The sequence below is a fragment of the Rutidosis leptorrhynchoides genome, chromosome 4 (genome assembly GCF_046630445.1).
Source record: "Rutidosis leptorrhynchoides isolate AG116_Rl617_1_P2 chromosome 4, CSIRO_AGI_Rlap_v1, whole genome shotgun sequence".
NCBI lineage: Eukaryota > Viridiplantae > Streptophyta > Magnoliopsida > Asterales > Asteraceae > Rutidosis > Rutidosis leptorrhynchoides.
In genome coordinates, this window is record NC_092336.1 from 438,017,412 (window position 1) to 438,042,565 (window position 25,154).

Consider the following 25,154-nt stretch of genomic DNA (forward strand, 5'->3'; position numbering starts at 1 on the left):
TGCCCATGGGAAATCGTCAGTGGATAATTCCACTTCGCGGACGATTGTGGGGCATGGAGTTCCAGTTCCGAATGCTTCAATTAGAAGCGCACAGTTGTGGATTGATTTTTGAGAGTGTGTTACCTTGTTTTGTGAGAACTCGAATGTGTTGGAATGTTGAGGCCTTCCTTAAAGGATAGTCAAGACGAAATGCTCATTCGATGTTGGTGGTTATAAAGGGGTTGCGTGGCAGATTTCGGGATTTGGTCAAGATGAATACATGTTATGGGCAAAATTCTAGTACACGATTAGCTTCCATGCTAGTACTAGGAAACCACCATGTGTATTCAGAATGGTATTTTGTCAAGAGCATGGTGTTGATGTTTCCCTCGAATGATTCAAAGGACGGGTGGATCGATTGCGAGTAGGTAGAAGGGACTATTAGTATTCTAAGTGTGATTTTGTGGTGAAAATCGCGAGTTCACCATGGAAAGTGATGGTCCAATTGTGGTGTTGGAGAAGTTGGTTCTCGGTTTATATACCATTCACGATTTACCGTAGATAACTCGGTTTGTTTCCATTAGTGGAGTCCCATTACAATGCTAACCTTGTGCTGGTAATGGAGCTCTACCGTAAGCAGTGCCCATTGGTGGAGTGTGTCAGTTGTCTTGCGGGCATCGAACTGCTGAGTTGAGAATTACTAAATGTGGTTTGTGGAAGACAACACTTGCGCGTAAGCGGGTGTGCGATCGGTTTAATTGTGTAAGGGTTAGCCGTTGGAGTACGAAATACCACTTGTGTTGGTGATGCACATTAGTGAATATTAGTGAGTGACGAGATTATGTCCGCTCAAAGGATGTTATAGACGTCAAGTCTTGGCTTTGGAAACTTGGTCATGCTTAGCGAAATCGTTGAACGATGGTCCGAGTTATAGGCAGTAGATATAACAACCCTCATTTTTCCACTCTGAAATAATTAAAATGCCCTTAGGGTTTCATTGTTGTTTTGTACATTATTATTATGGTTGTTATCTGGACATAATAAATGAAGTAATTAATACTCATATTTAATGAACTAAACCCTAATCCTAATATTTATATTATTATTATTATTATTATTATTATTATTATTATTATTATTATTATTATTATTATTATTATTATTATTATTATTATTATTATTATTATTATTATTATTATATTATTATTATTATTATTATTATTATTATTATTATTATTATTATTATTATTATTATTATTATTATATATGTATAAGTATGTATATGTATAAATACTTATAAGTATAGGGTATATAAATAAATAAAATGAACTATAAGTATTTAAAAAAATACTAAATACTATATAAATAATTATATATATGACACATATAAAAAAAAAGAAAATACAATTTAAATATATAAATTCTAGAACTTTCTTTTATAAACAAAATAATAAAATATATATATATATATATATATATATATATATATATATATATATATATATATATATATATATATATATATATATATATATATATATATATATATAGGTCGGTCGAATAAATAAATAAAAAAATTTAATTATTAAGTAGGAATTGTATTTGGAAACTAATTTGTATTTTACTTGTTCCCCAAGTATTTCAAACTATAAAAAGGCATATAAACCTTCATAAAATTCATTCACTAAAATTTGAGGGTTTTCTTTTCTCCCAACTTGTAAGTTTTTTTTTTCTTTTTCTTTCTTTTTTTTGTTCGGCAGAAAATAAACAACAACAACAATAATTTTTTTTTATTTTACAAGCTTAATTAAATCCAAAACTTTGCATGATAATTATTAACATGAAAAATAGGATTTATAAAAAAATTGATTTTACAGAATAATTTTTTTTATATTTTAAAAAATTATGTTTGTTGTTCTTTTTTAGACCATACATAAATAAATATGTAATAAATATATAACGAGTCTTATAAATTATATATTGTGCATGATAATTACTAATAAGTAATATAAGATCTAGGAAAAATAATTTTACTAATTATTAATTCGTTTTTATATTTTTAATTAATTAAAAACTGTTTATTAAATATATATATATATATATACGGTATAAGTATTTATTTATAAAAAAATAGGAAAAAGGCTAAATAAATTATATAATTATTTTTCCAGTAAAGTAGAGTATTAAAATTAATTATTTAGGTCAGTACATATTTTATAAAAATTAAATTCGAATTTATATAGATTAATATTGCTTTTGTAATCCAAAAAAATCAATAAAAATTGGAATAAATAGAAAACGAATATAATAAATATATATCTACTAATGAAAACTTCTATTATTAATATTCTATAGTAAAACATATTTTTATATATTATTTTGATCAATAGAATAATTATTTTCATTATTATATGTATTCGGTGTGTATATATATGTATAAAAGTTGGATTTAAATAATCTAAACACATAAAAATTTTAAAAATAATTTTTATAGAATGTACTTAGTTTATAAAAGTTATTGGAGTCGAAAATTTGAATTATATATTATTATTGGTATTTATTCTATATTTACTTATTATTTAGTTATAATAAATATAAATAAAAGGATAGAAATTATTTAAAACATCAAAAATAAAAATAAAATTATAAAAACTATTTGTAACAGTGTTAGGACTTATAAAAAATAGTTTTTGTAAATTTTAAAATATTATTTATAATTAAATACGAATTATTTAGTAATTAATCTTGTAAAAGGGATAAAATTTGTAATAAATATATATAATAATAATAAAAATATAAACATAATTTTTTCTAAGTTTGTTAAACTTTTATAAGTCTTTAAAAATTATAAAAATAAAATTTTGGCCGAATTAGCATTTATTTATAATTAAAACTCTTATTATATATAAACTGGAAAATAAATACATAAATAAATATTAAATAAGATAAAATTTTATCTAAAATTTTTATATGATTATCTTATCTATTTTGATCAGTAGAAAAATAAAAGATATTATTTTTGAAGTAACTTAGATGTTTATTTAATTAAAAGTAATTAAAGATAATAAGATAATTATAAATTATAAATAAATAAATAAATAAATAATTATGATAATTATATTTAATTATTAATAAATACTTACGTTATAACTTATTAAAATACTTTATTTATTAGTAATACAGTATTAATAAATAATTATAGGGTAACTATTAATACTTTTATTATAAGTATGATTTAAAAATAAATAATGAGTCATTAATAAATAAATATAATATAATAATAACATATAATATGACTTAAACTTAAAGTGAAAGTTGTAATCGAAAGATAACGTGCACTTTATACGAACCTCACCGCTGCTTACGGCCTAGGGTGGTCCTTGTTGCCATTATGGGACTCGCTTGTGGATCTCAAATGCCAAGACTTAGATTCTGGTAAAGAGTCCTGGGCGCCCGGTAACAACAAATCATCAGAGTGACTTACCTGATAGCAACGAGGATTGGGTAAAGGTGTACAATGTCTTATGAAAGATTATAACCGAACTTCCCAAATTGGAAACTTACTATAAATGGAAACTTTCCAAAAATAGTAACTTTTCAAAAACATAACTCTTTAGTAAACCATCACTACGAAAATAGGTTGCTATACTTATAAGTATACTTATATCTGATCATAAGTTCTATCTCTAGATTGAGATCTCGATCACGTCCGTCCGTTCAATTCATTCTTTTGTGGATTAACTCTTCTATGCTATTAAGGTGAACTCATAGCCCCGCTTTTACATATTTTATTGAATTTTATAAATCTTAGGGTGAGACACATGCTTGCTTTTAAATGATTTACAATTTAGTCACAAGTGCCTAAACTTTTTGATATGCAACCTCGTGAGACTTTTGTTAACTTGTATTGATTGTATTCTTACATGCAAATCCCCACCATAATATCGTTAATTTCTAGAATTGAAATGTTGCAAGCTTAATTATTGTTAGTAGGCCTATTGAGAGTGACATCTATATCCATTGACCTATCGTCAAGGGGGTACATAATAATGATTGCCGACACCCGTACAGTGTCAGGGGTGAATGTTTAGCTCGATATTTTAACTCATGGCATATTGAATATTTTGATGTTTTGAACTAAATCTTGTGGTCTAAAACTTATTATGATTATTAAACCTATGATGTTCACTCAACCATTGTGTTACATTTTAAGCATGTTTGTCTCAGGTGAAGATTAGCTTATGAGCTGCCCTATGTTGTTTTGCTAGCTGATGCATTGAAGTCCACATATTTATGTCTTAGCATTGTTAAACAATTATTAAGTACATTTGGGTTTAACATGTAAACATTATTTCGTTTTCGCTGCAATATAATTATTGTTTTAATGAAACGTCTCATTTAGAGTCGTTCTCGCTTATATACTTGTGTTGTGATATTGTGAAGTAATATTTACCCTTGGCTCTATTTGGGGTATGACAGAGTGGTATCAGAGCCAGGTTTGTTATAGAGAACCAGGATTGCATATTATGTGACAACCCGGAAATTTCTGACCAAATTTAAACCTTATTTTTGTATGATTTAATATTTCTGACACGTTAAACAAAGTCTGTAATGTTGAAATCTCAAAAACTTTGAACTATGTTCATGTAATCAATTACCCTTCGACTGCTCTTGACGACTCACAAACAATTATGTGTAAATAGATATGTATGAATATATACATATGTGTGATTATTAAATTGAGAATTATTAGCAAATTAAACAGTTTGATTGACATGTAAATATATTAGGAAATCTATTTTATGACTTGTAAATGTTAGCAAAATATTAAACGTATAGCGTTATATTTTTTTTTATAGATAAACATCTACGTAATAAAAAGTGTTATGTGAAACTTGTATATATATATATATATATATATATATATATATATATATATATATATATATATAGACAAGTATATTGAGCTTATATATAGGTGGTTTCGAATACAATTAATAGATATAAAACGTACTACGATATGTTTCAAAAGATTTGTACATTTTACAATATGACAATAAGTAAATTATTAAAGTTATTATCATTATCTTTTACTGTTATAAATTGTAGAAATTATATACAATGATTTGAGTGTCACGTCTTCTTTAAAAAGGAATATAACTTTATAAATGTCTGGAACCACTTTTGACAAAATTGTTACCGAGCCATTTTAATAAGGATAAAGGTTTTAACGTTATCTTAAAATTTAGAATCTTTCTAGAAACCTTTTGACAAAGTACAAATGATCACGGTCCGTAATTTAATTAAATATATATATATATATATATATATATATATATATATATATATATATATATATATATATATATATATATATATATATATATATATAACTTGCAATGTATATTTAAAAACGTGTTTATATATATTTTGAATTATTTATTAAACGATATTGGCATTCGATTATTGGATCGATTGATATTTAGATATGCAAATTAAAATAAGCGTTGGTGCATAAAGGAACTATATTAAAATTAACTTTTAAAGTGTAAACGTTGTATGATATAATATATTCTATTATGTAAACGATTTTAAATTATATATATTACGCTTTGAAATATATTTAAGTTTTTGAAAAAATAGATATTATATTATTAAATAAATATTTTAAATGTACAATCGTATATTTCTAAATGAATATATATATATATATATATATATATATATATATATATATATATATATATATATATATATATAATGTAATAAAGTATAATATTAATTTGTTTACAAAACGTTTTGATTTTAAATAATATTGTAAACAGATTTTAATATACAACAAGAAGTTGATTTATAGAAGCAAATGGTCAAAACACTCAAATAAATAAGTTACACTTTGAGTGGGATAGTTTTTCGTTGATTTGAGTCTTGTCATGTATAAAGGTACATTACACGAAACATAAAGTACCAGTTTTCTAAGTGTATGAAAATGCTTTCGAGAAACCGAAATCGGGACATAAGTTGAGTGACAACGTATGAGTTATTGGAGATAAAATTATAAGTTAACTATACACGTAAATTTAATATAATATATAATTAATAATATAAATTAAATATATTATATATAAAATATTAAATCAAAACCGTCGGCACAAGAAGTTAAGTGAACATGAGCTGTAAAAGGAGGCCATGCGATCGCATGGCCACACACCTTCAAGCCCATGCGATCGCATGGTGAGTGGGTACAAGTGACATCCTATAAAACGAATGATTTCTCTAGTTTCTGTCATTCATTTCATACTCCGCATACACAAACACACATATATAAATATATATATTATTAATAATAATATTATTATTAATATTAAGATTATTAATATTAATCTTATTATTAGTATTATTAGGTAGCGTTATTATTATTATTTATACATAAAATACTACGACGAGGTTCTGCTCGCATGTTTTCAAAATGGGTTTTTCGAGAGGGATAGAGCTAAGGAAATTATGGGTTATAGCTATGGTGGTTATGGGTATGGTTCGAGGGTATGCTCATGAGGCCAACCTAGTATTTATCATCTTCGTCGCGTCTACGTACTTTCCTGCAATATTGAATCACAATATTGATACGTGAGTACTCATAACTTAACTATTATATATCAATAGTGTATCCCTGACTAGTGCTCGAGTATATATGATTGTGCATGCTTGTATGTTTAATTTTGTCGTTAGATAGTTATGATAAATCACGAATTTGATACATATGCGATTGAGATAAGGTATATGATATGCATGTCGTTGGAAAGCTGTTGAAAAATTATTAACTTTTCATTTAGAAGTCGTGTGATTTCGATGAACAGATTTAAAGATATGGTCAACTGAATTATCGTTAACTCTAATATTATTATTATTATTATTATTATTATTATTATTATTATTATTATTATTATTATTATTATTATTATTATTATCGTCGTTATTATTATCGTCGTTATTATTATTATCTATAAATTATTACTATTATTATCATTACCGTTATTATCACTAAGGTTATTATTAGTAGTAGTAGTAGTAGTATTATTATTATTATTATTATTATTATTATTATTATTATTATTATTATTATTATTATTATTATTATTATTATTATTATTATTATTATTATTATTATTATAATTATTAGTATTGATATTATTACTGAAATTATCGTTATTATTAAAAAGTAACATTTTTATAAAAACTATCATTTTATTATTTTTATCATTATTATTATTATTAAAAGTATCATTAATATTAAAAATTATCACTTTTATTAAAATTATCATTTCTAATAGAAATATCATTTTTATTATAAAATATTATCATTATTATCATATTAGGATTATTATTAAATTATCATTTTTGATTGAATTATTTTTATAAAATATTATTATTACTATTTTTATAATAATTATATATATAGTAAATATTATTAAGATAAAATATATTATTGAAAATTATTATTATCAATATTATTAATGTATCGTTATTAATTATTGAAAGGACCCGTTCATATACATTATAAATGATTCACAATAGTTGATTTTATTGCGAGGTACTTGACCTCTATATGATACATTTTACAAACATTGTATTCGTTTTTAAAAGACAAACTTTCATTTACATCGAAAGTTGACGGTATGCATACCCTTTCATAATATATCCATCTATAATTGACTTAATAATAATCTTGATGAACTCGACGACTCGAATGCAACGTCTTTTGAAATATGTCATGAATGACTCCAAGTAATGTCTCTAATATGAGCTAATGCACAGCGGAAGATTTCTTTCATACCTGAGAATAAACATGCTTTCAAGTGTCAACCAAAAGGTTGGTGAGTTCATTAGTTTAACATAAATAATCATTTCCATCATTTTAATAGACCACAAGAATTTCATTTCCAGTTCTCATAAATATACGTCCCATGCATAGAGACAAAAATCATTCATATAGTGAACACCAGGTAACCGACATTAACAAGATGCATATAAGAATATCCCCTATCATTCCGGGAAATCCTTCGAACATGATAAAACAACATCGAAGTACTAAAGCATCCGGTACTTTGGATGGGGTTCGTTAGGCCCAATAGATCTATCTTTAGGATTCGCGTCAATTAGTAGATCAGTTTACTAATTCTTAGGCTACCAAGCAAAAAGGGGTATATTCGGCTTCGATCATTCAACCATAGAATGTAGTTTCAATTACTTGTGTCTATTTCGTCAAACATTTATAAAAGTGCATGTATTCTCAGTCTCAAAAATATATATTGCAAAAACATTTAAAAAGAGAGTAATGAAACTCACAATACGATATTTTGTAGTAAAAATATGCATACGACTGAACTGAACAATGCAGGTTGGCCTCGGATTCACGAACCTATATCAAGTATATATATTAATACATATAATAGAAATCTCATAATTTCATTTATTAATTATATAAATTTTTATATATTTGTAGTTACATATAATTTATTCTAAATTCCATTTAAAAATATATATACTTTATTTATATACATTATATTTTTTGTTATTTTTGTTTAATTTGTATATATATATATTTTAAATAATTAATAACTTTTCATTTACTTATATTACTATATCTATATCTATATAATTAGTATTAGATTTAGAATTCAATAATTTATTATATGTAAGTATTTATATAAAAATGTTAATATGTTTGATATATAGTTATATGAAATATTAATATAATTAGAGTATAAATATATTCTATGTACAAGATTTTATCTGTTAAAAAGGATAGTTTTGATAATAATGATTCACTAATAATAATAATAATAATAACTTTATTAATAATGATAATACTAATAATAATATTTATAATAATAATCATATTAATTTTAATAGTCATCATAATCTTTATGTTTATATTGTTAATATGTTCATAATTATCGTAATCATTTTAAGTATAGTTATAATACTAATAATACTAAGATTTTAATTAACTTCTAGTGAGGTATTAAACAAATGAAGTTTTAAATCAAAGAGTTCGGATTTGTTATACCTTCGGAAAAATGAATGAAGAAGTTTATCGAGCCCGTCGAATAATCAACACACGCCTAAAGCCCAACATCCTTAATGATTATCTTATAAACTTAAGAAGTCCAATATGATAAGCCCTATAGTCACTAGACTAAACATAGCAGCCTGTTGGATTAGGAAGCCCAAGAATTAATTAACGAAGCCCGATCCAATAGATTAATTTGGCCAGCCGTTATTCATCAACTAAGTGGGCTTAAATGATCCAAGTGAAATTTACTAAATCTGAATAATTTCGTTTACTTAATCTGAATAATTTCGTTTACTTAATCGTGAACTAAGTAATTTTTGTAAACGCGAATAAGGAAACCATAAATTGGGTCATCGGTTCATCATGATTCATCATAATCGTTTCTTATCTTAATCATCATCATAATATCGTTACTTGCACCTTAATCTTAACCCAACCATCATTGTACAGAAAATAAAATTAGAAATAGAAGTCCTCGGCTACAATTGGAAATGGTGTCTTCGAAAAAGAAAATGAACCGAGTAGTAGCTAGCATTAATATTTGCTCCACTAGAATATGAATATAGAAGCCCAAAAAAAAATTGATGTTGGGTTTCTGATGGCCCAACGAGGTAGCCCAACAGAAGAAAGAGACAGCCCAATAGAAGGAAAGGGATCTGTGGACTTTGTTTATTTGCAACCTGAATTGCGAATGGCATAAAAAAAATACGCATAAATTCATCATGCTTTCATCATCATCATCACTTCATCATCCATTATCCATTATCATAATTATTTTTGACAAGTTGCCAGTGATTTTGATAAGCTTTACAGCTCATAAACCTATCATCGACTTTTCTCATCATCTTCTTCTTTGTAAATAGAAAAAGGATAAAAAAAAATAATAAGCTGTAGCAGTAGGTTTGTAGTTGGTTTGAGATTGTAGGGGCGGTTTATGATGGGTTACAACAGAAACATAGCAGCTGTAGCTGTAGGCTTGATCGTGGTGGTGATCTCGTTTCTTAACCAGAAAAAATGATAATGGTAATCAAACGTATAGCAGCAGTCTTGGCGATCTTAATGGTGGTTGTTTCAATTTGAGAAGAGAGGAAGAGATAAAGAAAAAAAAAAGTGGCGGGTGTATGGTGGTTTAAAGGAATGAAGGTGGTGGCGGTTGATTTGTTCCTAGGAGTCGGCTAAACAGAAGCATATGGATCATCGTAGCATCAGTGGTTAAAAAAAATATATATACTATGATGGTGGTTTGTCAACAACAGAAACGGTAATGGTGGTAGGCAGCAGAGATGAGAGAGTGTGGTAGTTTTTGGGTTGTTCAATGGTAGTGTTGTCGTGATCATGGTGGGGTGAACCAAGGTGGTGTTAATAGGAAAAAGATGGTGGTTAGTCTTCAATGGTGGAGTGATGGTATTCAAGTTGCACGATTGAAATGGTTGGTTTTGAAATGATGAAGAGAGGTGATTGCAAAGGCGGTTTTATTATGGTGGTGATGGTGTGATTCGAACCAAGCAAGGAACCGCACAATAGAAATGCTCAAGTGGTTTGGTTTCGATCTCGTAATCATAACAGACAAGAGACAAGCTGCGATTGTCGAACAACATTTAAAGAATAGAAGTAGTAGTTATTTGTTGGTGGTTCATGGTGGTAACTCTAGGTGGTCTCGAGTCATAAACATCACAGCAACCATGGTAATAAGATGGTGAATTATGGTGTTTGTTGAAAATCGTAGTAGCAGAAAAAAATGGGTTCCAAATGTTAACGTTTCTCGGTTATGAAGATAGGAATGCTAGGGAGATATAAATAAATAAATATGATGGTGATATGAAAATATCTATATGCATTACCTATACAGATTACAGAATCATTACTCAATCACAAACAGTAATCTAAAAAATACTGTGTCAAATTGAATAATAGTAATGCAGTCGTGTTATTTGGTTGATTGTGCTGACAATTTTAATGGGATATTATTTCGTACACCGTTGTTAATCAGTGGTGGATAAAAATTCTCAGAAAAATCCCAAATTTTTAAATTAAATATATTTATTTATTTTGGTCATTATGGTATAAAATTCGATCATTAATTGTTAAATAAAAATTACATCAACTGTCCCTCTCATTTATGGGTAAAATATAAAAAGTGTTAAAATTAAATAATTAGATCCTAAATATACCTTTAATAAGCCTATAAGTTATATAACTCATTTTCGGATCACCTTTTATTTTAAAATCATATAAGTTCGTTTTTAACTTGATTAATAACCATCAAGATGGTAAACGAGTGCTACGAGCGTTTATTAAATAAATTCTAAATTATATAAATTCAATGTACTTTTCATATATAGATAGATTTATAGTAATGTCATGTATTATTTTATTTACACAAATAAACTAACTCATATAAATATTATTTACAGATAGTGGTTCGTGAATCGTCGGAAATAGTCAAAGGTCAAATAGATATCTGAAACAGTTCAAAATTTTCAAGACTCAACATTACAGAATTTCCTTATCGTATCTAAATCATATAAAGATTAAGTTTAAATTTAGTCAGAAATTCCCGGGCCATCACAGTTATCATTTAAAAATTAATAATTTTATTTATTAAAACTTTCATTCTATTAAAAATTATTATTATTATTGTTTCTATTAAGAATAGAGCATTATTAAAGTACAGATTCTAAAACTACCATTTTATTTAAAATTATTGTTATTATCAATATTATTAGTATTATTAATATCATTATTATTATCCTTGTAATTTATATTAAACACTTTTAATAACATTAACTTTATTATTATTATCATTATTATTATTATAAAATAATACAACTTTTACTTATTATTATTATTATCAATATTATTTTATCAAATAAATATGTGATACAAAGATATTTTTACCATATGTAATATAATTACTTTAATAGTACATACCACTATATAATAATGATTTTGAGTAAACTGTATAAATTTTATTACTTAAGATGTATAAAAGTATATTTTTAACATATATAAACTTTAATATAAATTGTTATTTATTAAATGGTTTGTATTATTTACTATAATAAAATCTGATATATATATATATATATATATATATATATATATATATATATATATATATATATATATATAACGACTATTTAAGTTACATAATAAACATGTATAGATTTTGTAAATCATTTTGGGTCAAATTGACTTTTGTTGATATTTGCATAATAGTCTCGAGCATTAGGATTGTGATACACTACGACCTGACCTAAATTGCTAGACAGATATTGACCTATATATATATATATATATATATATATATATATATATATATATATATATATATATATATATATATATATATATATAATATAGGTTCGTGAATCCGAGGCCAAACTTGCATTTGTTCAATGCCGTCATATGTATTTTTACTACGAAATACAGTATTGTGAGTTTCATTTGCTCCATTTTTAAATGCTTTTGCAATATATATTTTTGGGACTGAGAATACATGCGATGCTTTTATAAATGTTTTACGAAATAGACACAAGTAATTGAAACTACATTCTATGGTTGAATTATTGAAATTGAATATGCCCCTTTTTAGTCTGGTAATCTAAGAATTAGGGAACTGGCCCCTAATTGACGCGAATCCTAAAGATAGATCTATGAGCACTAACAAGCCCCAGTCAGAGAATTTGAACTACTTTAGTACTTCGAATTTATCATGTCCGAAGGGAGTCCCAGAATAATGGGGATATTCTATATGCATCTTGTTAAGGTCGATTAACATGTGTTCACCATATGAATGATTTTTATCTCTATGTATGGGATGTATATTTATGAGTAATGGAAATAAAAATCTTGTGGTCTATTAAAAAGATGGAAATGAATATTGATGATAAACTAATGAACTCACCAACCTTTTAGTTGACACTTTAAAGCATGTTTATTCTCAGGATTGAAAGAAATATTCCACTGTGCATTTGCTCATTTTAAAGATATTACTTGGAGTTATTCATGGTATATTTCAAAAGACGTTGCATTCAAGTCGTTGAGTTCAATAAAGATTATGATTAAGTAAATGACAGTTAGGTCATTTATAGTTGGATATTATGAAATGGTATGCATGCCTGTCAACTTTCGATGTAATGAAAGTTTGTCTTTTAAAACGAACGCAATGTTTGTAAAGTGTACCATATAGAGGTCCAATACCTCGCAATGTAATTATATGTTATTGTATTCGTCCTTATGGATTAGGACGGGTCGTCTCATTTGGTATCAGAGCAGTTTGCATTAGTGTGTCTAACTGATAGATATTAAGATGCATTAATGAGTCTAGACTTCGATCGTGTCTGCATTTAATGCATTTAAGTCATTAAATGCACATGAGTGAATTGTTGGCATTTAATCCAACTAGTTTGTGTGTTAATTAAGTACTTATTGCATTAGGTACTTTTCTTTGAAGCTTACGGAAGTATTTAACCGTCACCAAATCGTTAAGGTGAGTGGAATAAGTATACATGTACGTATATGATGTGTTTACTTGTAGAAATGGATATGTGTTGTCCGAGTTAGTGATATATGCATTGTACACTAACAGTTTTATGAATGGATATATGTTGTCCAAATTAGTGGTATATGTGTTGTACACTAACGATTTATGCTTGGATATGCGTTGTCCAATTTAGTGTTATATGTGTTGTACACTAACGATTTTATAAACGGATATGTGTTGTCCAAGGGTTAGTGATATATGTGTTGTACACTAACGGTTGTTACGAACACCGATGGGAAATTTGAGTACCATTCCTTTTACGATTGGTTAACCATGGTTGTATGAATTGTGTATTAGCATATTTAATTATGAACTATATGCTATTGGTATTGCTAGCTCATTGTGAATTGCGGTTAATGGTATATGTATAATTTTTGCATGGTTGTTGAATTGCTAGCTTGTGTACGGTATTGAGTAAGTAATGCAAGTAAGTAGATTATATATGTATATGTATAATTATTGCATTCACTAAGCGTTAGCTTACCCTCTCGTTGTTTACCTTTTTATAGGCACAGGTGTGGACAAGGGTAAGGGCATTGTTTTGGAGTTGAGATCCCGCTTGTTGTTAGGGGACGCTTTTTGGAAGTATTATCTTTTGGAGTTTGACCGAGACTTGGGTAGTTTAACCCCAAACACCATACTCGTAGGGTCATTTGACATTTATACTCTTTGTGGTCGAAACCCATGATTTGTATGAAACACGTATTTTGGGCATTGTGGGCCCCGCATTGTAAAACTCATTTTTATGTTTGATTCGTGTTAGTTTTACATATATAAACATGTTATGAAAAGCGTTTGGTCTAATTATGTCGGGAAGTGCGAGATCTTTTTACATGTAAAAATCAGTCCGGACATAACCTGGATGGAGTTGTGCGCACTACAAGGGGAGCGCGCCGCGCACTCCCCTGTACAGCAGTTTTTAATTTTTTTTTTGGGGACTGTTTTCGGTCGGTATTTGGTTGGGTTGTTACAAGTGGTATCAGAGCATGGTCTAAGGGATTTAGGCGACTTGAGATAGGTGCCTAGACTTAGACTTTATTGTGTGTACGCTCTATGCGGGACTTGTAGGATTTTGGGTCTAATCGGAAATTGTTTGTGCTTTGGTTTATGTGAACTAACCTTGTGCTAATTATTTTGTGTTGTGTTTAGCAATTATCAAGCGAGATAGACGTTGTACTAGCAAGTTAATGCGAGGTGCTCGCGTAACAATGATTAGCTACCATTGTTACGGGTGCAAATCGTGTCAAACAAGTAATGTACGACGATTGTTGAGCAAGATAGAGTAGTGTGGTGTATATGTATATACGCTTGTGTTATGTCCTTTTGTTTCACCGTCTAATCCATTTCGTTTTATAGAATGAAGACGAGAAATGGACCCGATAATGGTAACGGGGATACAAGTGAGGACGCCGAGTTGACGGCCAAAGTTGAGGCCATCTTTAAACGTCAAAAGGTGGAGTTTCTCGAAGATGTTAAGAAGATGTTCCTAGACACGATTGACGAGCAACTAGTCAATGTGGTAAAGGAGGAAGTTAAGGCCGTTCTTCAAGAGGATAATGTGGGGAGACAGGACTTCTTCTATAAAAATTTCAAGGACTCAACCTCCCACCTTCGACGGTGAACGGGACCCACTTAAGAGCGCCCGTTGGATCTTCGATACGGAGGGGGATTTTTGTACATGTCAATGCCCTCTCGATAAAAAGATGAGATATGGTTGTAGCATGTTAAGAGGTGATGCTAAATTGTGGTGGGACGCGAAAATCCAACTTTATGGTGAAGAACAATGCATGGAATTCACTTGGGATGAATTCAAGAAGGAGTTTTTTGATGAGTACCGAACTTCGGCCGATCTTACTAGGCTTAAGGACGAGCTACGTTCCTTGAGGCAAGGGTCTATGGATTTGAACACTCTCAAATCCGTGTTTTTGTCCAAGACCCAATTTTGCCCGGAGTATGTCGGGAATGATAAAATGTTGAAAGAAGATTTCTATCGAATCTTGAATGATAACTATCAAGAGAAAATTAGTGTGAACGTGGTGAAGAGCTTTTATGAATTGTTCAATATGGCGAGGGGTTTTGAAGCGCTTGTGTTGAGAAAGAGTAGTTTTACTTTCGGTAAGAGGAAGTTCGAGAACTCGAGTCAATTGAGCTTTTCCAACAAAAAGAACAAGAAGGGCTCCGAAAGTGTTAATAGCGTGAACAAAGGTGGCTCCGGTGGTCATGTACCCACTTGCTATACTTGTGGGCAAAAAGGTCACATCTCTCGTGATAGCCCCAACTCACCTTCCACACCCAAATTTACTTGTTTCAATTGTGGTAAAGAAGGGCACAAGAGGCCCGAGTGTCCCAAGTTACGCAATGATAATGTTAAGCGGTTAGAAAAGGTGGCGGGTACGGCTAGGGGTCGAAATTATTTGATGACCAATGATGAAGCCAACCGATCGAACGAAGTTGTCTCAGGTACTTTCATGGTTAATTCTAATCCGGCAAGGATACTTTTTGATAGTGGTGCTAACTTCTCATTTGTGTCTCCTAAATTTGTACCTAAACTTAATAGACCGCTAGCTAAGTTAAGTCGTCCGGTAGAAGTTGAAATAGCAGACGGCAAGGCGGTGCTAGTGGTTGACGTGTGTAAAAATTGTGATGTTGTATTTGGTGCCGAAAGTTTTAAAATCGATCTCATTCTGATGACTTTGGGTGATTTTTATATCGTCGTTGGTATAGATTGGCTCGATCGTCATAGAGCCAATATTGCATGCCATGATAATTTTATTCGGGTAAAAACCCCAAGTGGGGGAGAGTTAATTATTCATGACGATAAACGAAGAAGACTTGTGCCGATATGTTCCTTTGCACGGGCACATCGTTTTCTTGTTAGTGGTGGCATGACTTTTCTTGCCCATGTTGTTGATACTCGTGATGAGCCACCACCTTCGTGAAATTCTGGTGGTAGGTGAATTTGAAGACGTTTTTCCGGATGAGTTACCGGGTGTTCCGGCGGAAAGACAAGTTGAATTTCACATTGAGTTGGTTCCGGGGGCTACCCCCATTGCTAAAACTCCTTATCGTTTAGCGCCGATGGAAATGCAAGAGTTGTTAAATCAAACCCAAGAGTTGCTTGAAAAGGGTTTTATTCGACCGAGTGCTTCGCCATGGGGCGATCCGGTTTTGTTCGTGAAAAAGAAGGATGGTAGTATGCGAATGTGCATCGATTATAGGGAGTTGAATAAAGTGACGATCAAGAATTGTTATCCTTTGCCTCGGATTGACGATTCGTTTGACCAACTCCAAGGTGCGACGTATTTCTCAAAGATTGACCTACGGTCCGGCTATCACCAAATGCGGGTCCGTGAGGAAGATATTGAGAAAATGGATTTTCGAACGCGTTATGGGCATTTTGAGTTTGTAATTATGCCTTTTGGTCTTACGAATGCACCGGAGACATTCATGGACCTTATGAACCGAGTGTGCCAAACTCTGTTGGACAAGTCGGTGATTGTGTTCATTGACGACATACTAGTCTACTCGAAAATTATGAACGAACATGAACGACATTTGCGTGAAGTATTGAAGACGTTATGAAAGGAGAAGTTATATGCTAAGTTCTCCAAATGTGAATTTTGGCTAAGGGAGGTTCAATTCCTTAGCCACATTGTGAACAAAGACGGTATTCAAGTAGATCCAGGGAAGATAGAGACGGTGAAGAGTTGGAGACAACCGACTACGCCTACGGAGGTCCGAAGTTTTCTCGAATTGGCCGGTTATTATCGTCGGTTTATCCAAGAATTTTCTAAGATCGCTTCTTCGTTGATGAAATTGACGAGGAAGAACGCGAGATTTAATTGGGAGAACGAGCAAGAGATTGCTTTTCAATTATTAAAGGAGAAGTTGTGTCAAGCTCCGGTGTTGGTATTGCCGGAGGAGGTGGAGGACATGACGGTTTATTGTGATGCTTCGCTAAATGGGCTCGGGTGTGTTCTTATGCAAAGGGGTAAAGCCATTGCTTACGCCTCTCGTCAATTAAAGGAACACGAAACGAGATATCCGACTCATGATCTTGAGTTGGCGGCGGTTGTGCATGCGTTGAAAATTTGGCGCCATTACTTGTATGGTGTCAAGAGTAAGATTTATTCGGATCATAAGAGTTTGAAACATCTCTTTAATCAACGAGACTTGAATTATCGTCAACGTAGGTGGATGGATGTGGTGAAAGATTATGATTGTGAAATACTTTATCATCCGGGCAAGGCGAATGTGGTCGCGGATGCGGTAAGTCGAAAGAGTCATCACCCGGCGTTACGATTGGGATTGTTACGTATGATTATTACTAAAGATTTTCTTGAACAACTTGGTGTGATTCAAATAGAGGCTTACGTTCACAACAAGCATGCGGAGCGAATTGTGGGACAATCGGAGTTCATTACTATGGGCTCGTGTGGTTTGTTGTCTTTTCAAGAAAGAGTGTGGGTGCCTAAGATGGGTGATTACCGACAAGTGCTACTTGATGAAGCACATAAGTCCAAGTATTCCATTCATCCAGGCGCGACGAAAATGTATCTTGATTTAAGGAAAGATTATTGGTGGCCGGGCATGAAACGTGATGTTGTAAAGTATGTTGAGCAATGCGTCACGTGTTTGCAAGTTAAAGCCGAGCACCAAAAGCCGTATGGTAAGTTACAACCGTTAGAAATCCCGAAATGGAAATGGGAGCACATTACCATGGATTTCATCACAAAGTTACCTAAAATGGCGAGAACACAATTTGATTCGATTTGGGTTATAGTAGATCGATTGACGAAAAGTGCTTTGTTTCTCCCCATTCGGGAAGCGATATCGTCGGAGACCTTGGCTAAGTTATTTATCAAGGAAGTCATCTCTCGACACGGTGTTCCTATATCTATTACTTCGGATCGAGATACCCGTTTTACATCTCGGTTTTGGGAAAAGTTTCATGAAGATATGGGTACGCAATTGAAATTGAGCACAGCGTATCATCCTCAAACGAACGGTTAAACTGAACGTACAAATCAAACTCTAGAGGATATGTTACGGGCGTGTATTATTGATTTTCGTGGTAGTTTAGATGAGCACTTGCCTTTGGTGGAATTCTCGTACAATAATAATTATCATACTAGTATCGGGATGCCACCTTATGAGATGCTTTATGGACGAAGGTTTCAAACTCCAATTTGTTGGGGTGAAGTGGGTCAAAAGGAAATCGGGAGTACCGATTTGGTTTTAGAAACGAATAGCAAGATCGATATAATTCGAGATCATTTGAAAAAGGCGTAAGATAGACAAAAGTCGTATGCCGACAAGCGTAGACGAATGATTGAGTTCCAAGAGGGCGACAAAGTGATGCTTAAAGTTTCGCCATGGAAAGGTATTATTCGGTTTCGAAAATGGGGAAAGTTAGCTCCTCGGTTTATTGGGCCATTTAAGGTTTTAGCTCGTGTTGGTGAAGTCGCGTATCGTTTGGAATTACCCGAAGAGCTTGCGGGGATCCATAATACATTTCATGTTTCCCATCTTCGTAAGTGTCTTGCGGATGATTCATCATGGGTGCCTTTGGACGAAATCGAGCTAAACAATAAGTTAGAGTATATTGAGGAGCTGATTGCCATACTCGATGAGAAGGTCAAAAGGGTGAGACATAAAGAGATTAGGACTTTTAAAGTTCAATGGTGTCGTAGTAAGGGTTCCGAGTTTACTTAGGAGCCCGAAGAATTCGTGTTGGTTTATCTTCCCTCTTGTCATGCGGCTTGGATCGCGAGGACGCGCTACGATTCAAGTGGGGGAGAGTTGTAAGACCCTAATCTTCATTGTACAATAGAGTAAATAGAGTACATAAAGTGTGGGAATGATTGTGCAGTTAAACAGAAGTCAGAGAGTGATCTGAGCTTAGTGCGCGCCGCGCACATTAAAGGGAGCGCGCCGCGCACCCTTTACTGTAGCCGGGTTCAGCCTTTTTTAATCAGATATTTTGATGGGCATTTTGGTAATTGCACTTGTGGACGAATTAAAGGCAGTTTGGTCAGTTTGTGGAGTATCATTCACTCCATTTTCAATAACCTTATCTTCTTCACTTTAATTTAGAGAGAGATTGTGATTTCTTGAGTGAGAGAGCTTAAATCCAAGAGGAAGGAGCTTGTTTCGGGATAAAGTTCAAGCATTAAAGTTGTTCATATCATCTCTAGCTTCGTTTTGGTTGTAGTGGTATGCTCTAACTTTAATTTCCTTACTTTGATTTTGTGTAAGGGTTAGGGTTTGAGTAAATGATGAACATAAAACCCATATTTAGTGATTTTGGGTGTTCTTGGGTAAAATGGAGTCATGAAGGTTAAATGGTAACTAACCTAGGGTTTCAAAGTATTAAATGATGTTTATGAACCCTAATTGGTTAGTTAATTGCTAACACACTTAGTTAATTGGTAAATGGGTGTTAGTTGGGATAATGGATGACCCGAAATGGGTGTATCAACTTTAAATTAGTCAAAGGTTTGATTATTGACCTAGTTGGGAATTATGGGTATGAAATACCCTAATTATGTCTTAGTAAGTGTTGTTGTACCTTAATCACTAGCTTCTAAGTGATTGATGATGGTCTTGACCCTTAAGGGACGGTTTTGGTGAAAATGGGGCATTTAATGCATTTAAGTCATTAAATGCACATGAGTGAATTGACATTTAATCCAACTAGTTTGTGTGTTAATTAAGTACTTATTGCATTAGGTACTTTGCTTTGAAGCTTACGGAAGTATTTAACCGTCACCAAATCACTAAGGTGAGTGGAATAAGTATACATGTACGTATATGATGTGTTTACTTGTAGAAATGGATATGTGTTGTCCGAGTTAGTGATATATGCGTTGTACACTAACGGTTTTATGAATGGATATATGTTGTCCAAATTAGTGGTATATGTGTTCTACACTAACGATTTATGCTTGGATATGCGTTGTCCAATTTAGTGTTATATGTGTTGTACACTAACGATTTTATAAACGGATATGTGTTGTCCAAGGGTTAGTGATATATGTGTTGTACACTAACGGTTGTTACGAACACCGATGGGAAATTTGAGTACCATTCCTTTTAAGATTGGTTAACCATGGTTGTATGAATTGTGTATTAGCATATTTAATTATGAACTATATGCTATTGGTATTGCTAGCTCATTGTGAATTACGGTTAATGGTATATGTATAATTTTTGCATGGTTGTTGAATTGCTAGCTTGTGTACGGTATTGAGTAAGTGATGCAAGTAAGTAGATTATATATGTATATGTATAATTATTGCATTCACTAAGCGTTAGCTTATCCTCTCGTTGTTTACCTTTTTATAGGCACATGTGTGGACAAGGGTAAGGGCATTGTTTGGGAGTAGAGATCCCGCTTGTTGTTAGGGGACGCTTTTTGGAAGTATTATCTTTTGGAGTTTGACCGAGACTTGGGTAGTTTAACCCCAAACACCATGCTCGTAGGGTCGTTTGGCATTTAAACTTTTTGTGGTCGAAACTCATGATTTGTATGAAACACGTATTTTGGGCATTGTGGGCCCCGCGTTGTAAAACTCATTTTTATGTTTGCTTCGTGTTAGTTTTACATATATAAACATGTTGTGAAAAGCGTTTGGTCTAATTATGTCGAGAAGTGCGAGATCTTTTTACGTGTAAAAATCAGTCCGGACAGAACCTGGATGGAGTTGTGCGCGCCGCGCACTACAAGGGGAGCGCTCCGCGCACTCCCCTGTACAGCAATTTTTAATTTTTTTTTTGGGGTCTGTTTTCGGTCGGTATTTGGTTGGGTTGTTACATTATTCTTAGTCTAGACACATCTTACTGCATTGATTACATGAATAGTGTACAGAAAAAATTCATATCTTAGCGTATCTGCTAATTCATATCTTAGCGTATCTGTTAATGTAAACTTTGCCTGAAATATTCCGTAAATTCCTCCGTAATCTACGAAATCTTTTGTTCTATATATATAGATATTCTAGGTAATTAGAATATCATCCGATAGCCAGAAATCATTTCATATCAAAAAATCCTTTATTCAATTGTACAAAATGGAACTCTCTACTAGTTCAAGTTCCTCGGATTCCGATATGGAGTTTCACTCGAGCTCCGAAAGCAGTGTGACTGGAATGGATCAACCAATTAGCCATCATCTATTCTGGATGAATTGGGGATGGGTTCGTAGTCTACTTAATCATTGGAGACAAGAAGAAGGCGATCCCTTCCATCCACCACATTGCCCTCTTGGCGAAGAACCTGAAGCACTTACCGGTGAACCTGTCCGAGACACCATTTTCTCTCTCATTTCCAGAGTATCTGGTAACGATTATATACTATTTCAAATTCTGAATCTTATTCACTCGCTCGTCTGAACCACCGATCATTCCGGTGTAATAGAAGAAATTAACGAGCTTCGTCCTAGAGTGGTGGCTTTAGAGAATATTATGCACAACTTGCAAGCATCACAAGCACCACAAGCACCACCAACATTAGCACCATCACCGACATCAACAGTACCACCATCAGCAACATCAACAGTACCATTACCACCACCAATAACAACATCCAGATCCCACACCTCAACATCACAATTTACACTTTGAGCATCTGCGTCATACGCCCTATAGATACCAAGGAATACCAACAACAACAAACGATGAAGTATTGATTCATAACTTCATTGGAGAAACATTCTGCGGTGATTATGTAATCTCCAAAATCTTAAAGATTATTTATTCAAACCGCAAATCAGATGAGTGGACCGAAATGATAGAAGGAAGAGAAGAAACCCTGATCGGAATGGTGTACGATTTACAAGCTAGACTTGTTATACCAACAACATCAACAATACCGTCAGTATCGTCAGCACCAACAATATCTATCACATCACAAGCTCTGCCAGATCCATAATCATCGTGAACAACATCACTAATCAACAACAAGTATGCCATATCAACGATTTATGAAGTATTAACTCATTTACTCTGAAGAATTTATATGTATATCTTATATATAAATTTTGAAACCATAATAAATCTTTTCATCCTAAGCTATTACGCGTGAATTTTAAAGAGTAGATACTCAGATAATTCATGTTACTAATATGCTATGATGTACATCCTTCGTTAATAACTTAACCATCGTTAGCTACAATATCCGTTTCAACTCAATGAATTCCAGTTCATAATAAACCAAGTGTATTACTCAATTATATGTTTGATTTTACACTCTCATTTTCGATATACTCGAAAATTTCTAGAAATCATCATCCGTGGCTTGCAAAGTTCACCAGAATTCCACGAACGCCAACATCATTCATCAAAGAAATATTAATAGATGAAAAACGAAGTAGTAATTCATAATTTCAATCAAGCGGAAGAAATATTCGGCGAAGGTTATGAAATTTCAAAAGTTTTAGGGATTTCTCAATAATAATTCCAACTGTAAATTAAATGAGTTCAATATTATATTAACTCATTAAATCTGTATTACACCTGAAGAAAATATACATATATATATATATATATATATATATATATATATATATATATATATATATATATATATATATATATATATATATATATATATATATTTCATAGAGATTGTAATAAAAATTCCCTGGTACAAAATATTACTTGTGAAACTTTTAACAGGTAGGTAATGCCCGAGAGATATTCAAGTTCACAATTAAAATGTTACATTCTTCGATTCTGATTCAGAAATCATCAGCTATACTCACTATTTTCACAACTATACATTCCTTCATAGAAATCAAAACAACCATACTCATTCAAATACAATTACATATTCTGATCTCAGAATTCAAATTCGAGTTATAACCGGTACCATCACTCTTAGATTTTTATATCTTTTAAAGCTATACTTTGACTTCAAAAACTGTGCTAGAACATCATTTCTATTCATAGAACCAAGAAAAAATATTTGTAATCATAGAACATCATATGTATATTAACGATTACAATCTGTGTTCAAACCCCTCAAAATTCCTGAAGACACTTCAAATGATGACCAATCGAAATGATGATCCAACCACATGTTATCCACAATCATGCATCTAGAAACTCCCGAAACCTAAGTAAAAGTTTAACATGTATCCGCGTCAGATGCTTTGGCATTTATTAGCAAGAATAACTTTGCGATTCCTTTTCAAAGTAGCCAGTTTTGTCACAGCTCCAGCAAGTCAACTTCGACTTTTCAGTTGAAATAGTCATTATAACCTCTATATAAATGTTGCCCTTTCGTCATCGTTATCGGAGAACCTTTTATATCTCATCACATTAGTAGTAAACTTACCAGCAATTCCATTAGTCTATGACTCTCCGAAAAATAATTATCTTTATCAAAACCATATCATGTGCTCATCCGCATTCTGTAACAATAATTGCCATACCTACTACCGGAAATCTTCAATTACTATTTTTGAATTTCGCAACATTTCTACATTAATAGTTATATACATACATATAACGTCTATCTCTTAGACTTACATACTTCGAATGTGAAGTTTCTAAAAAATGCCCTAAACTACGAACTAGTTCTCCGAATTTTGAAAAGCTGAATGAAGCAGCAGAAACTATAGACAATCGTAACTATCAAAAGCTTAATGATAAAGAATAATTTGTTGGAAAAGCTCAGAAAAAGAGAAGGTTTGGAACTGGAAAACGTATTGAGCAAACCATGAAGGAGGCTGTGGACAAATCACAAAGACTAAACCTGCCTTCAAAGAATCCAAATGATTCAGTGTCTGCTAAAGTCATTAACGAATATCTTGCTCCTGACTCTAAACCCTTGCGGACAATATTCTTCATCATCCTCTGATCTTAAATATTCTAAGATATCATCATATTTTTCATTATAAATATCCTCGATATTTCTGAAGATATATTCATAACTATTCTTATCTGAGATTATATATCTCCTCGCGCTATCTGTATTACATCATAAAAGAAATTATTTTAGTTTCTAAATTCTGAAACCATCGAGTTTAAAATAGGAATGTTTTTTTTTGAGGTAGTGTTGGGAACTGAAGCATGAGTTAGTATAATATAATGACACTTGATCAACGTGATTATATTACAGTAAGTCATGCTGAGTTTCTAATGGAACATGACGATTCACAGATCATAACGTCATCATGTGCCATGTTACATGACTCTTGTATTCCATTTAACCTCTAAACATATCAAGAAAATATTTTTCTTGATGATTCGGCCTTTTTCGGGATATTCTGGTAATTTGACAAATCAAGATTTGTGCTATTACAATTCCCTTCTTAGAACATTAACTATGTTCATTTTGAAATTCATACCTACGAATTCTGGACCATTATTCGCTTGACTTGAAGTCGGGAAGAGGAGATAAAAGTATGGAACTCTTAAATATAAAAGAAAATATAAAGCTCGACAACAACACATAAATTGCAAACCGTGCATATCAATACGTATTGCAACGTAAAGGCACGGGAGAATTAAAAATACTATAACCCCAAGGTAATAGTAAAAATAAATA